The 5,599-nt window shown below is 35.3% G+C and overlaps 1 protein-coding gene across 4 annotated transcripts in view; it reads left to right on the forward strand.

Moving 5' to 3' along the window:
* Nucleotides 1-5,599, forward strand: part of RFX7 (regulatory factor X7) — a 132,240-nt gene that overhangs the window by 27,162 nt on the left and 99,479 nt on the right. The gene's annotated exons all lie outside the window — the stretch shown is intronic.

The raw sequence follows: 5,599 nt of genomic DNA on the forward strand, positions 1-5,599 counted from the left end.
TGTGTTAGTTGAAAGATTTCCAAATTTGACTAAAATTTGGACAATACATTTTACAGACTTGTGGAGGTCAACAGACTCCAAGCACACTAAACAAAACCATACTAACACATTAAGTCAAATTGCTGAAAATGAAACTTAAAGAGAACATTTTAGAAGCGACTGATGGTGGGGGGAAGACACATTGTATTTTGCAGAAGGGAATAATAATAATAATAATAATAATAATAATGATGATGATACTTTTCATAAGAAATCATAGAGACTAGAAGACAATGGATTATCTTTTTTAAAGTTACGAAAGAAAGAAGTTACCAACCTGAAATTATAAATCCACCAAAAATAACTCTCAGCAATGGAGGCAAAATAAATACATTCTTATTTGACCAAAAGGTAAGGGAACTCTTCACCATGAGACTTCACAACAAATAATACTAAAGTTCAGGCTAAAGGAGAGATACTAGTCAGAAACATACCTGTCAGCTCTAAATGAAGGAATTGAAGAGAGCCAGAATTGGTCTTTGTATAAATGACATTTTTTTCTTGTTTCTTTTTTTACGTAAACTATATAAAAGGTGGGTGCCCCTTTTAAAAAGTTAACATTGGGGCGCCTGGGTGGCTCAGGTGGTTAAGCGTCCGACTTCAGCTCAGGTCATGATCTCACGGTTTGTGGGTTCTGGTTCATGGGTTATATCAGGGTCACTGTCAGCTTGGGGCCTGGAACCCGCTTCAGATTCTGTGTCTTCCCCGCTCTCTCTGCCCTTCCCCCACTTGTGCCCTCTCTGTCTCAAAAATAAATAAATATTTTAAAATGTTAATGTATTGTAGGTTTATAATATGTACAAATAAAAAAACAGTATAGTAGCAAGATAGCGTGAATTGCATTGTTGTAAGATGAAAAGATACAGTATTGACTGAAGGTAGACTGTTAAAGATTAAGACTGTACATGACAAATCCCTAAAGCAATCACTAAACAGAGTGGTATGGCTAAAAAGTCAATATACGCAATGAAATGGAATACTAAAAAATACTAGATGAAACAAAGCCTACCATGATAATATTTACCTTAAATGTAAATGTGCTAAACACTACAAGTTACAAGTCAGATTTTTCAGACTGGATAAAAATGCAATACTACATTATATACTGTCTACGGGAGATGTACTTTAAGTATAAAGATATAGACTAAATGTAAAAGGAAGGAAAAAGACATAGTACACAAATACTAATCATAAGAAAGCTGGTGTGGCTCTAATAATACCAGACAAAGAAGTCTTCAAGACAAAGGTTATTACCAGTGATAAAGAGAATCATTTCATGATGATAAAAGAGCCAGTTCGTCAAAAAGATGTAAAATCCCAAATATGTATTTGTGCCACATATTGGAGCTTCAGTGTACATGACAACAGATTATACTAAAGGAAGAAATAAAGCAAGTATTGTAGTGTTGCCGGTTAGTAGCTGAGGAATTACTGTATTTTAGCTTTTTATAATAAGCTTCAGAAAGGTATAAGTGGTCTGTTATCAACTTCTTTTTCTCCCAGTGACATTTTGCTCATAATTTTTTATCTGAATGGAATTCCTTCACTCATTTACATTTGTTTACTCACTGTTTTAATGTGCATTAACTTTCTAATTGTGCAGTTAGTTCTTTTTATCTGGTATCAGTAAATACAACATAGACTTGTAAGAAGACAAATCTAGATTTAATTTTGATTCCTCTTCTAGATTTGTATTTTCTTTGTACCTCATTTTATAAACAATGTATATGAAGTATTATGTATTGGCAGTCAATACACAACAGCATTATTATCTGGAAGAGTTTTAGTATTTTTTTTTTGATATTTTTTTCATATATTTTGCATGGAAGTGATTGGACCCTTCTGGTTGCTCATTGTACATGCCGTTAAAGTTGGGTCTCTACTTCCTTCCTCATAAAAGAATAACTTTACTTTGTCATCCCCGCCTCTAAAGGCGCAGATGCTATATATCCATAAACCAGGCTCACTTTGTTTTCTCTTCTCTCCCAGGTAATCAGCCTGGCAGTGCATTGCCCCAGCTCTGGTTTCCAAATGGGCTTTTCGCAAAGTGGGGACACTGTGTTTTTTCTGTTGTAGATTTAAAACCAAAGAGACTAATGATGTGAAATCGTGATCAGTGAATTGCTGAAAGATCCCTTAGGACCAGTCTCTGTAGGGAAGGTATAAGGAAAGATAAGATTAAGCGTCAGTCATAACTGTACAAGAGAGGAAGGCAGAAGAAACCAGGAATATTAGATCTCTTAATATTTGAATAATTGTGAGGATTAAACTCTTATGCTGTTGCTTCTATGTAATGTTGTTGGCTTATTACTGGAGAAATAATAAAAATGAAAGAAAACTATGACAGGTTGATTTGGTTGAGCAAAAGAATATTGATTATTATCATTTATATGAGGTATTTAACTTTTGTGCCTGAATACTTTGCCACACAAAAAACAATTGTACATATCATTAAATTTGTATTAAAGTTATAAATCAGTCTTAATATCATGTAATTCAGTTAGTGTGTACTCAGGCAATTAATTGGTGCTCAAGTTGTATGGACATTGACTCATAAGTTAAAATGCTTAGCGGAAAAGATAAAGCATTTGCTTTAGAATAGTGCATGCATTCACTTACGACATCAAGAGGAAGCAATCACACAAATCCCAGAGTATGTGAGATTCTCAAGTCAACTGTACTGGACTCCAAAAAGTGAATATCATAAGGGGGAAAAAGGTGGAAGGGCTGTTCTAGACAAAAGTTACAAGAGACATTCAAAATGCATGAACTTGTATTTGATCTGTTTCTCAGGTAAAAGCTCTTTAAGACATTCTTGTGATAATTAGGGAAAATGTGAATGTGGGCTGCGTGCTATATTGTGAAATTGTTAATTTTCTTAGGTGATATAATGGAATTGTTATTGAGAATTTGTTTCTTCTTAGGAAATGCATGTCAAACTATTTAGGGTTTAAATGTCTTAATGTCTGCAACTTTTATATGCTACAGCAAAATACATGTGTTAAGTATTTCTGTGTATGTAGAAAGAGGAAATAAACTGGCAAATAATTATTCAATCAAGGTAAAGCCTGTACAGTTGTCCCCTTCTTTCAAATTGTCTTTGCTTTAAAAACTATTTTAATAATAAAAAGTTGCATACGTTTGCACACATTTGGCAATTTTTAAAACACCTTCAAAAAAGAAATCATGGTGAAAATTAGAAAATGCTGAGAACTGGATGATAATGAAAAGATTTTCTTTTTTTTTTTTTTCTTCTTTTCTCCCCCATGGGTTTCTGTTAAGTTTCTCAGGATCCACATAAGAGTGAAACCATATGGTATCTATCTTTCTCTGTATGGCTTATTTCACTTAGCATCACACTCTCCAGTTCCATCCATGTTGCTACAAAGGGTCATATTTCATTATTTCTCATTGCCACGTAGTACTCCATTGTGTATATAAACCACAATTTCTTTTTCCATTCATCAGTTGATGGACATTTAGGTTCTTTCCATAATTTGGCTATTGTTGAGAGTGCTGCTATAAACATTGGGGTACAAGTGCCCCTATGCATCAGTACTCCTGTATCCCTTGGGTAAATTCCTAGCAGTGCTATTGCTGGGTCATAGGGTAGGTCTAGTTTTAATTTTTTGAGGAACCTCCACACTGTTTTCCAGAGTGGCTGCACCAGTTTGCATTCCCACCAACAGTGCAAGAGGGTTCCCGTTTCTCCACATCCTCGCCAGCATCTATAGTCTCCTGATTTGATGCAAAGATTTTCTATCAGAATTTATAGATCCAATAACTGGTACTTAATAGAGAAATTTGTACCTTTCCTGGTTTACACTAGGAAAAAAGACAAATTGAACATTAATGACCTAATAAGCTTTCAATTTAAGATGAACAGTTAACAACAATTAACCCAAAGAAAATAGAAGTAATAAAGGTAAGGCTAGAAAATGAATATAAAACTAAGATATGAGAGGATCGTCATCTAAATTGGTTTCTTTGTTGGGGGCACCTGGGTGGCACCTGGGTGGCTGTCCTTTAAGCATCTGACTTCTGCTTGGGTCATGATCTCACAGTTGGTGAGTTTGAGCCCTGCGTCCCTCTCTGCACTGACAGCTCAGAGCCTGGAGCCTGCTTCAGATTCTGTCTCCCTTGCTCTCTGCCCTTCTCCCACTTGCACTATATCTGTCTCTTTCAAAAAATGAATAAACATTTAAAAAATAAAAATAAATTGGTTTCTTTAAAAAATCTTATTAAATGGTCAAGACTTAGAAATGATGATGAGGCAAGAAAAAAGTAGATGTAAATAATAGTAGGAATGAAAAATGAGACATAACTATGATGCAGCAGAGATTAAAATAAGGGTATTTGTAAGCAACCTTGATGTCACTTGTTTGCACACATTTTAAAATTTTAAAAATTGAAAGCAATGGATAAATTCCAAGAAAACTTTAAATTGGCCCAATAATAGAAAGACTGATTGCCCTTTAATCACTAAGGAAGTTGAATTCAGTTCTTTAAAAAAACTGCCTGCAAATAAAATACCAAGTCCCAATAGTTTTATAAGTGAAATCTACCCAAGTATTTAAGGAACAGATAATTGCAATCTTACACAAATTTAGAAATTAGAAAAAGAGGGAATACTCCATGGTCTTTATAAAATATATTTAAACTCTTGATACTCTTCCCTTCAAGAGGTGGAAGTCTAATTCCCTCCCCTCTAGTGTGGGCTGGACCCAGTAACAAAAAAATGACAATGTGGGACTTTAGAGAATAGCTCATAAAAAGCACTGCAGCTTCTTCTTTATTCTTTTGGTTCACTTGATCTTGGAGAAGCCAGTAACTTATCATGAGGACACTCAAGCCTATGGAGTTACTTATGTGGTGAAGGCACTGAGGCCTCCTGCCAACATCATGTGAGTGGGCCATCTTGGAAGGGGACTCTACAACCCCTGCTGACGTCCTGACCGAAACCTCATGAGAAACCTTTAGAAGCCTTTCCCAAGTTCCTGACCCACAGAAGGTGTTACATAATAAATGTGTGTTGGTTTAAACCAGTACGTTTTGGGGTAATTTATTACACAGCAATAATTAAAACACATTCCTAATTTAAAAAAAAAAGAAAAAAAGGGCGCCTGGGTGGCTCAGTCGGTTAAGCATCTGACTTAGGCTCAGGTCATGATCTCACAGTCCGTGAGTTTGAGCCACGCGTCAGGCTCCGTGCTGACAGCTCGGAGCCTGGAGCCTGCTTCAGATTCTGTGTCTCCCTCTCTCTGGTCTTCTCCTGTTCATGCTGTGTCTCTCTGTCTCAAAAATAAACACTAAAATAAACCCAAACACATTTCTGTTCATATTGTGAGATTAGTATAATCTTGGCATCCAAACCAGATAGGATATTAAAATGGCCTTTTATTTTACTATCCTACTCAAACATAGGAACAGAAAGTCCAAAACAAAAATTGCAAAATCAAAGCCAAAAATGTATTAAAAAAAAAGGTAATATACCTTAGCCAGCTTGAGTGTGTTACAGAGTGCAAAGTTAGTCCATTAGAAAATCTGTTCATATAATTTA

This window comes from Acinonyx jubatus, chromosome B3 (genome assembly GCF_027475565.1).
Source record: "Acinonyx jubatus isolate Ajub_Pintada_27869175 chromosome B3, VMU_Ajub_asm_v1.0, whole genome shotgun sequence".
NCBI classification, from domain to species: Eukaryota; Metazoa; Chordata; class Mammalia; order Carnivora; family Felidae; genus Acinonyx; species Acinonyx jubatus.